Genomic DNA, 11,155 nt, shown 5'->3' with positions numbered 1-11,155 from the left:
GTATTAGTATAGATGTATATCACTTTCGGACAATTCACAATCGTGTCCTACGGTGAGTTTCGACTTTATTCTCATAGAATAGTTCAACATAATAAGAAATCAAGCTCGTCATAACGTGTAAATTGACAGACAGTCGTCATTATTACAAGATACTCATAGAACGAGTTAATCAAATGCTGTTGACATTTCATTTACATATAACGTGATAAAAACTGATAACTAAATTTGAATATTATTTAATGGATTCATGAGCCAACATAGCTCAGTATTTAGAACATGTGAATCTCAATCGCAGGTTGGAGGTTCAGTTTCAGAGGGGTAGTATATAATTTAATGTAAGGGAGTAATGTCTAAGCTTTTGCCTAGCAGTGGGAATATTATACAGGCTGTTACTTTTAATTAAAATTTAGTTTTACATCCAACACACAAATGAAATAAGTAGTTTAATTTACAAATTAATTTTAACTACGTAATTAATTAATTTGTATAAAAATAAAAAGTTCATAGATGTATCAAAAATATTATTTTTTTAAATTACTGTCCGCCATACTTGCTTTATAAAAAACATAGAAACGAGGTGTCGTCGGCCAGCGGGTTGGAACTTAGTTGCCTTTTGTATATTATATATTGACAAACAGATGACTCACGATAAAGCAAATTAACAACGTTTGACAATAATTAAACCACATAGAAAAAAATGGTATTAAAAAAATCCCCAGCGAATTAAGACAACGACAAAAAATAGTTTAAATATTTAAAAAAAAAATTATACACTAGATACACACATAAACAATGGTGCAGTAAGAAATCTTAACCGTACTTACATCGCCAGTGCCCTCCCAACCTTCAAACTGGAACACAAAAATATTGGCTACTGCTCTTTGGTGGTATCTGATGAGTGGGGTTTACCTACCCAGACGGGCTAGCACAAAGCCCTACCAAAACATAGTATGTGACACTAGAGATACTTTCACAGACTATATATTTCTAATTGCAAAAACCATTCATGTTTACAACAAGTCATTCATCGATGTATGATAGAAAATAGAGCATCATATCAATAATTAAAAGAATTAAAAAAAAAACTTTGATATTAGAACCGACATGGCCCAGTGGTAAAAAAAACCTGAATCTCAATCGAAGATTACAGGTTAGAATTTTGGAAAGCTTTCATTTCTGATCATATTCCAAATAAGGTTTTTTAGTTGAATAAATATGTAGTATAAAATTCAGTGAAAATTCTGTTCAAAAATATTATATTATGTAAAAATAAAACGAGATAAAAAACTCTATTATTAAATATACATTTATATATTTTTATTTTTAGAGAAAAAATACTTTTAAATGTCTTAATAGTCTTCAAACAGATGTAAAAATCTCATTTAAGTATTTACGTTCAAGTGAATTCGTTGACGTTAGTAACAATGCAGTGGACAGCCGTGAAATTTGTAGCGATTCTATTGTTTTGTATAAAATAGATATAAAAAAAAACAAGAGTTACATGACATACAAAATATGAAAAAATACGACAATATACTTTTGGGAATATTCAAAGTTAGCTGACTCAATTCGTTCGATTAAACATTTATTTTCTCATTTTTCGATATTTGCGAGTTGCATTGGTATGCGACAAAATTAAATTTTCATGTGCTTAGTATGTATTTATAATAATTATTTTAATACTCGATATTGAAGGAAGGTCTTGTTGCATCCCATGTAAATCCAACCCGAATTGGATCAGCGTGGAGAAGCCTTAGCCCAGCAGTGGGGCATTTACAGGCTGTTACTTTGAGTAATCATAATGTGTTATATTATATTTTATTTTCTATGCTATAGGTAAGATTACGTCCACATCAGTTCAATGAAATGATAAACTCGCAATAGCATTGAATGATGACATTCAAATCAATCGGATAAGCTTTCTTGAGACCAAATTGAATGCCTTTTCAATATGATTTATTGACAGATAAGAGGAAAATTGTTGACTTCGAATTGACGTGACTAAATTACATTTAACTAGGACGAATGACATTAGACTTTGAATATTAACCAAATTGAAAAAATATATCTTTTGTCAGTGTTTTATAAATTATTCATTCTTCTAGGTGTCGTTGTTTTTTCATTATTTTAGTAAGTAAAATCATTATAGTTATATATCACGAATTACTTGAACAACGAATGCCAAGAACTTGGAACGTATCCAAATACAATTAACATCAGAACATAATCCTGACGTCGCACTAAGAAATGGGAGCTCGATTGCAAACAGAACATTAAGAAAAAGATAGATAACATTTCTCAGTACTCGTAATTCACATTCGATTTATAAATCTAAAACTTTTATCTATTTGAAAGCAGTTTTCAGTCAACTGAATATATGGAACGAGAACATATACTGTCGTATAAAGAAGTAAATAGTAGTACGCATCTGAGACCATATTATACAGTTCATAGTCATAGCGATGTCCCATTCCACGTACTCCATAGTCGACAACATCTCGCGTTCGTGGTCGGACGTGCCGCTCGACACCACGAGGTCCTTATCACGCGGCTTTCGCACTTGACTACAGAGACTAACAAAAACTGTTCGTGAACAAAAAATATAACTAAACATTATTCATTCAACTTAATTGAAATTCCGTTGTTTGTGAATGAGTGAATGATTTTCAGTGATCCGTGATTTTTGAGGTCAGTATCTGATAAGGAAAATTTGCGGGAATTTTGTTACGTTTTTTTTTTTTTAAATATTGAATGATTTTACGTTACGATTATTCTATTGACAGTAATTTAATTAACCGGATACATAGTTCAATGAGCTAACCTTAAACTAGCCCGCACATTAATTTGAATAAACTGTCGTAACTAATAGTTTTGGGACAATGCTAATAATATATTACGAAAGAAACGCTTATTTTCGTTTTCACGTGGTTTTCAAAACATTTTCATAACTTTAATTTAATGTTTTTATATAGTTTAATAGTTTATAGTATACATTTTTTTTAAAAATTACAACATGCTTGGAAAATTGGGACGTAAGTTTTTCCAAGTCATTTTATGCAATTTTGAATGTTTTACGTATTACGATGATTTCGATTAATTGATTTTATGTATATGCATCTACTGTTTAAGTTATTAATATTAAATTAACGTACTTCGGTTCCGTACAAAGTGTTTGACCTTGAAACGATTACAACTAGATTAATTTAATTAAGAAATATTCATAGTGTAATCATCATAGGTTCTATTGCTCTATAAAACGTGCAATAACTTCTAAGAATTAAACGATGTAATTTTACTCCACGATATTTAAAACAGATCTGGCCAATTTATATTGAAGCTCAATTTGTACACACATGAGATAGATACACTTTAATATTTATAAAACGGCAATGATTATGTTTAAAAATATTTTCTTGTGATGAAGTAGATAAGTCTGCAAAAAGGGCGCTTTTAGGATAGTGGGAAAAATAAAATTATTGTATTGTATGTTATACGACGACGAAATATAAAATTTTCCATCAATATATAATCTCAAATCCATTATTAAATAACTCCGTGCAACCATTAGAATATCCTGTATACCGAAAAGTATGTAAGTATTCAAGGCGATTTAAAAACGTATATTATATATTTCGGTAATAGAGGCGATGTAATTTAAAATATATTGTAAGTAATCTATAAATTAAGTAAATGAATAAAAAAGAAATTAATTCTTTAGGATCTTTAAAAAAAAACTGAGTGAAATGTTTAATTTTTAAAGACCAAAGCATTCCCACGAGTAATATTAATTGAAAAAAGTAATATATTTCATATCAAGCACACAGTCTACTTTCAGAAAATATAAATAAATCATTAAAACGTATGACGTATTTTTTTTTATTCTGCCCCGGAATTGAGGTCTTATCGATATTTTCCGACTAACGATTTTATACGACTAACGATTTTTTTTAATCATACATGGATATTAGTAACAGAATACCTTAAATAAAAATAAATTTCCTATACTAAATGGATGAAGTACTGTCTGTCCTTGAAATTGACTTACTCGATGCCCGATTAAGTCTTCTTTAGGCTCTACGCATTTCACGCCCATCTATTAGTATCGGCTATAGTATCTTTGGACATATGACGACATATAGACTTATATAAAAAGTATAATAATAAACTTCATTGAAAAAAACGTAAATTTACTGTATTCTCTGCCAGTGAACTTTAGATAAATTCAGCAGATTTAATATTTTATAGGAATACGTATATAGGTGAACGATAATTACATATATTTAAATAAGTCGTAGTAAAAATGTTGATGCAAGTTGTGCTTCTCTTTGTCAGAATAAAGCCTATAAGCAGTGACTTTGAAATTAAGGTGCACGAACTTAGTAAAATGTTCTAAGAACTCTCTTAATATATTAAAAACTATTTGTCGCTCACGTCTTCGCTCGCTTTGCAGGGGTTGGCCGTTAGGCGTTAGGTATAAAAAGCCTATGACCTTCCTTGAAGTTCAAGATTGCTTTATACCAAATTTCATCAAATTCGGTTCAAGGGTTTTGGCAGTGAAAAGCTACAGAGTTTATAATATAGTCTACGTAGATTCTAAGCCAATCGTGTGTAATTGGACAGTATTTACATCTTATTTTATACGCTTAATTTACCCACTTTTTTAAATGAATGTTACTTTATACATTATACTTTTCTATTGTAACGCGGTTAATTTGTACAACACAGTTGATGACATTGTGCGAAGGTTTCTGGAAAAGTACAGTCAATGGACAACTGATGGCGCTTGTGTCATATGGAATGGATTTCTTTTTCCAAAATATAATTGAAAAAAAATTATAATTATAGTGGTGTAACGGACAATTTCCTTTGATTACTGAATAATAAGGTTTTATTTTAGATTTTTTTAAGTCACTCTTATGATTTTTTTGAATCACTCATAAGAAAATTGTAGTTACCGGAAGCCAGAAAATCAAGTATAAGTGGATGTATTTTATGTGAGAAATCCAAATTAAAGAAAACAATACAAATCGGAATTTATAAAAAAATGTTCCTTCTAACTTCCGGGTCCAACTCTAGCTAAAAACAATCCAAGTGATTCTACTAATGAAATATAAACATTTTATCAAAATCGGCCAAGCAGTATAGGAAAAGACGAATTACGAAAACACGCATACCGGAATTTTATACATAAAGATAAACACGCGAGACAATAACGAGTAACATTTATTCAAATATCGATATTTTATTACCGATTATGACTTTTCAACGGCTTCTCGACATAAAAAATCGTTAAAGCGAATTCCCATAATTTCCTATGAATGTTAGTTCGTGCCCAATTAGTGTAAACTAGTTTTCATCAGTTTGTCTGCTTTTGTTACGGTAACGTAAACCTTTTATATGGGATTATTAACATTTAAGATATTCTAAAATTTAATCGATACGGGAATATGTTTAGATTATAAATACATAGACTAAACTATAGGGTTATTAACCTCATAATTAACCCAAAAACAAAATGTACTTTATTATGTAGTTCTTAATAAATCACTTTTTATTTTTAAATTATCATTTTGTTATATTCATTATAATTAAATAAAACGGTTCGGAATGTAGATTCAAACGAAGAAAGTCAATAGTTACTCTTAAATCTTATGATTCAATTATATAGGTAATTAAACACAATTGAATAAATATTTATCTTGTATTGGCACAAATATAAATTGACTCCAATTATTTTATAATCTATCTTTTAATTCGAATTATCAAGCAACGCGTCCATTTTTTTAACATGAGATTTAAATTTATTAATTTAGTTTCTGTTGTTAGTTACCGATTAATTGTAAATAATTAAGCTTCTTTTGTTTAACAAATAATTGACAACAAAAGTAATTAATTTTGATTGATGCTGATAATGTTTTATGTTATTTGAAATGTAATAGCATTGATATTTTTAATCCCGAAGCCGCGATTCCAACCAAAGGTGCACATTTTCTCACTTCCAAGCGAGTCTTATAACGGGAACAGAACATATACAACGGAAGGATAAATTGCGATTTGCGTATCGTGTAGTTGTTTCTACTGGGCCTGCAATTTATAGGGCGTAATCTCCGGGCTCTGCGGCTTCTCTAGCCTTGAATGTGCAAGACTTTAAGTATTCAATGGTTTCAATAAATTAATGTTGAATTATTCTCGAAACTGATGTTATTATTGTTACATATATTATTATAGTATTTAGCTATTTGATTATAATTCGTATTAGAGGAGACATGACTACAAAGGAACGAAATTCTTTCTTTCTTGATTCGGGGACTTTTGAATGTAATTTTCTTGGCGGTAGAATAATTACGATTTCCTTTAAATGGCGCTAAAATTAATCAAATTCATAATATACTTTATTCAAATAGGCTTTCACGAGCATTTTTGAATCGTCATTTTAAAAAACTATATTAAGTGAAGCTACCACCGGTTTGGAATGTGGATGTCTACCGAGAAGAACCGGCAAGACTTGAACTTAATGGAACAGTTACTCTTTTCCAAAATTTAAAAGTTAAAATTTTGATAAAATATGTTTAAGTAAAAATACGGGAAGTAGTATTTAATTGTTGCAATATTTTGTATTTATGGAGACTGATAGAAAAAAAAATTTGAGCCGTATTGAGGAAGCCGTATATATTTATCATTATAATTCAATACAAATTAGCTATAAAATATATCTAAAATTGCTATATCTAAAATTGTATTTTTTAACACTACTCGTTAAGTGTCTGCTCTACTTTTATGGAGGCTTGGAACTTATTCCACCACGCTGCATTAGCGCATAGTAGATATACATGTGGCACATTTTTTTCAACCTTGAGAACTAGATGAATTTCAAATTAAGCACAACTTGAAAACTTAGTATTACTTTCTAGGTTTGAACCGGCGTGGGAAAATCCATATATAACATACTTAAATACATTGAGCCATTAAGTCTACTACACGATTTTACGACCTCGATAAAGAGGTCCAAAAAATAAGCAAACATATAATATTTTGAAGTCCAACTAATACAATTCCATACAGAGTTAGAAGATTAATTTTTTAAAGTATCTAAAGAGATCGTAAATAAAGCAGTTTTGGTTTTATTTTATACAGTAATTAATAAAAATCAGACGAAACAGAATCCGAACTTGAGTCTCCGTTAATTTCATAAGTGTCGATAGTTTGAGAAATGACGTCATTGTTTACATTGAGTCATAATTGTAACACTTTTGGGTCAATTAGCACATCACGATAAAAACTTCGGCCGGTTTGTTTGTTCAGAGATCAAAGATTTGTACTTTCGTGCCCAGAATCTAATCAAATAAAATCAGATGTTAAATACGAGGTTAATGACCCACGGTACATTACATAAGTGATATTAAGTCACGCGTAATAATTTACAATGGATTACGAATGTTTTTATGCGAAAATGTTGACGTTGAAACATGACTGAGCCATAATTTTTTTTATTATGATTCAACCATTTATTATGATTCAATAATTTAGCGAAACATTTCGAGCCATCGCATTGTCCTTTTAGAAACGAAACGCTTGTTATAGAGTCATTTTAACGTACGTTTTTTTTATACTTAAGTCTTTTTAGATTTCGATGTAATGTGTGTGAAATTAAACGGCATAAATTTTGATAGTATTAAGATTAAGGGATCGATGACACTTGTTCAATCAAATCGGCGTTCATAACAAAGAGATATACATATATTATAGCTTCAAATAATTGTTCACGAATTGACGGATCGAAATTGTTATTATGTTATACTTGAAACAAAACCGTCCAATAAAATGGTATTTATATTTTTCTTTATTTCTATACAATCTTTATATACAGAAATTGATTGGTTCGAATGACTGCCTCGTTACCTTTTGGGTTCAAAGCAAAAGTCCGGCCAGTAAAAAAGTTAGGAGGTTATTCTTTCGAAAAATTCTCAGTAACAGTCTGGAGTTTGGCATATTGGAAATGTGTTGACTCCCATGCCTCAGAAAGCACGTAAAACCGTTGACCCTGCGCGTGAACTCTTTTCTTTTCTTTTTTTTTTGTCGGATAAGCCGTTTTATGGAATAATGAGAGGGAAGGAATAAAAAATACTCCTGTGTTTGGGCACACACTTTTGCGCTATGATATATCTTGCATATGTGGTTGGTCTTCTTTGGGATTGGTCGCCGTGACCGAAATCGGTCGATATCATCATTACAGAATTTTTCCTAACTAGTGATATTGTTTGCAGAATTTTATCTGTGTGCTATGTATATATAAGTGAATGTATCTTTGTTTGATTCGTACGCGGTCCTACATCACTCATCCGATTGAGTCAAGACGTTATAAAATTCTTGTTGACACATGCATAAAGGTTACTGGTATATTACAATCGAAGTATAATAATTGACGAATCGTATTCGGATAGTGGTGAGTCGTAATTGTGTACAATTTAAAAGCTTTGAAACGTAAATATATAATAAATGCGAAAGTAACTCTTAACCTTTCAACTACTTTGACGACCTCCGTGGTTGAGTAGCGTGTACACCGGTTTTCATGGGTACGCTACTCTGAGGGTTCGATTCCCAGCCGAGTCGATGTAGAAAAAGTTCATTAATTTTCTATGTTGTCTTAGGTCTTTGTGTGTGTGGTACCGTCGTTATTTCCGATTTTCCATCACACAAGTGCTTTAGCTACTTACATTGGGATCGGAGTAGTGTATGTGATGTTGTCCAATATTTATTTATTATTTTTAAACCACTGAACCGAATTTGATGAACTTTCGTTTGAAGCAAGCTTGAACCTCAACCAACGACTATTTCTAAAACACGAACGTATCCATGGGCGAAAACTATAAATATAAATACGTATTAGAATAAAATTCTTATTTTTCAAACGATCATAACTAAATGATATCGAGAATAGGTCAATATTACGGTCAAATTTAAATAAATATACTAAGTGAAGATTCAAATTTGCAAAGAGCCAACTCGCACGTATTTTCGTCTATATCTCTAAATTGGGATAGAGGATTATAACTGGACCTTTTATTGAAGGCAGATCTGCAGTCACTGTATCTTAAATGGTCGTTAGTTCTTCAATGCGTACAATGACCTTGGCATGGGGCTCTTAGTAGCTCAGATAGGTATTGTTGTATGAATTAACACCTTAATTATATTTTAAAATTGGATTACAGACATAATGAGAATTATCAGGTATTGACTGTATTATTGACTTTCAGCACGTTGACCTCCAAAGAATAACAAAACTCAAGGAAAACTACTCCCAAGCTTTATTCACTTTTTTTTAATTTCATTCTTTGATTAAATATAATCGTTTTGTAGTGAAAGTGCAACTATAAACACTTAAACACACATATTGTCATTTATAAACTTCTAAACTTTAAACCTAATAAAAACCCAAAAAAAAAAAATGTTTAATTAAATTATTTTTAATTTATGTTTATTTTTAATTCTAATTTTCTTATTTATATTTTATTTTCTTAATTGTTTTTAAATAATCTATGCTTGTTGTGAGACTCATAAATTAAATAAATAATATACTAGTTATGACGCGATGCAATATTTCTTTAAATATTTAAGGAGCACAATATTCGATAAAACGCCAGACTATTTCACGTAATAATTTAAACGGATGACTGATTAGTGAATGAATAAAATACGAACTATTAGAGACACGAATTGTTTATAATTAAGATTGTTTAAGATCAATTATATTATTCAGAATAATACGAAATTTATCAAAGACCAAATGATGCGTGTCCGCTAACTCGGTTTTAAGTTGGGAACCATGTGTGGATCCGGAGTTATGGGGCCACACGATAACATTATCGGCGGATGGCTTAACGCATTCGATCGTTTGATTTTACTGTTTCGTGCTGGATGTAGGTTACTAGTAATACTATGGTGTAGTCCGATAAAACAAACGTTTGGAGGGTATAAACTGCTGCATCGGAATACGACGAATACTATTATATAATTTCTATTTCCTTTGAAAATAGATATATCTGGCTCAAGAGCTACGAATTTTATTTAATTCCTCTTAAAGCACTGCTATCATCCTTACTCTAGACTGCTAATGATAATTTCTTAAAAAGTAATGTGTTAATGTATTTTGTATGCATTAAGGACAGAGGATTTGATATCAATACATTTGGATCTGTAGCCTTATAATTATTGACTAGACAGAAAAAACTTAAATTTGATAACAATCAATACAACAAGCAATATACACGATACAAGCGAAAGGGACCCTAGATGTTTCTTTCATTCCAGATTTAAGAGTTTCACAATATAAAAGTAGAACCCTTAAAGTAAAGCTCATTAAATAACAACACATCCAAGAAAAAAATTTATAACGTAAGTTATTTACACACACACACACACACACACACACACATATACATATATAATTGTACAATAGTGTGTAATCATATATCAAAATATTAATTTAATATATAATTTATTCCTCATTACTAACATTGGAGCTTCATGTTTGTGATGTTTCTAACAGTGGAAGCCATAACCTGACAGTGGGTTATTTACGGATTATCTTATAGGTTAAACATTAAAACATGCAATCATAACATGAATAGTAAGTTACTTTGTACTTTGGTTGTTCTAATGTTCAATTTACAACTGTATAATGATAGTAGTTACTGCTATTTACAAGCTTTTACATAACTTCAGTATGTGTGGATCAAGTCTTATAACTGAACTTCAAACAGGTTCCACTCAAATGGGTTAAACTGAAATTTTGCACACAGATTTAGTGATGCAGTACTAACGAGATGTTGTTTCGACAGTGATTTTAATAAAATGTTTATTTTTAAAAGTATGTTTATTATAGGTAATTTAAAAAAATCGATATTTAAATTTAACATATTTTACTTTTAATACAATATCGTTACAGTTACGTCAACCATCTCCTCGAAAGGGAAATGAGGCCTAGCTGTGGAACTTTAACAGGCAGATGCTTTATTCATATAGTTTTCATTTTTATAGTAAATTAATTCATCGAGGTTACTCGGTTTATCTCAGTGCGCAAAAAATACGAATTATGAATGAGATTTTTCGGTATGAATCATTCATTCACGCGTTCTTGTGATAATGGATGTTGCGT

At 30.4% G+C, this 11,155-nt stretch overlaps 1 protein-coding gene across 2 annotated transcripts in view; it reads left to right on the top strand.

Annotated features, from left to right (window-relative positions):
- Nucleotides 1–2,500: 2,500 nt before the first annotated feature.
- The window catches only part of LOC125070287 (thrombospondin type-1 domain-containing protein 4-like), a 146,617-nt gene continuing 137,962 nt past the window's right edge, over nucleotides 2,501–11,155 (top strand). For both annotated transcript variants that reach the window (XM_047680084.1, XM_047680083.1), the window contains exon 1: nucleotides 2,501–2,688. The gene's annotated coding sequence lies outside the window, so the exon portion shown is untranslated. The remainder of the gene's footprint in view (nucleotides 2,689–11,155) is intronic.

This window comes from Vanessa atalanta, chromosome 17, assembly GCF_905147765.1.
Source record: "Vanessa atalanta chromosome 17, ilVanAtal1.2, whole genome shotgun sequence".
NCBI lineage: Eukaryota > Metazoa > Arthropoda > Insecta > Lepidoptera > Nymphalidae > Vanessa > Vanessa atalanta.
Note: the sequence above shows the minus strand (reverse complement) of the source record. Positions and strands in the feature narration are given on the sequence as shown.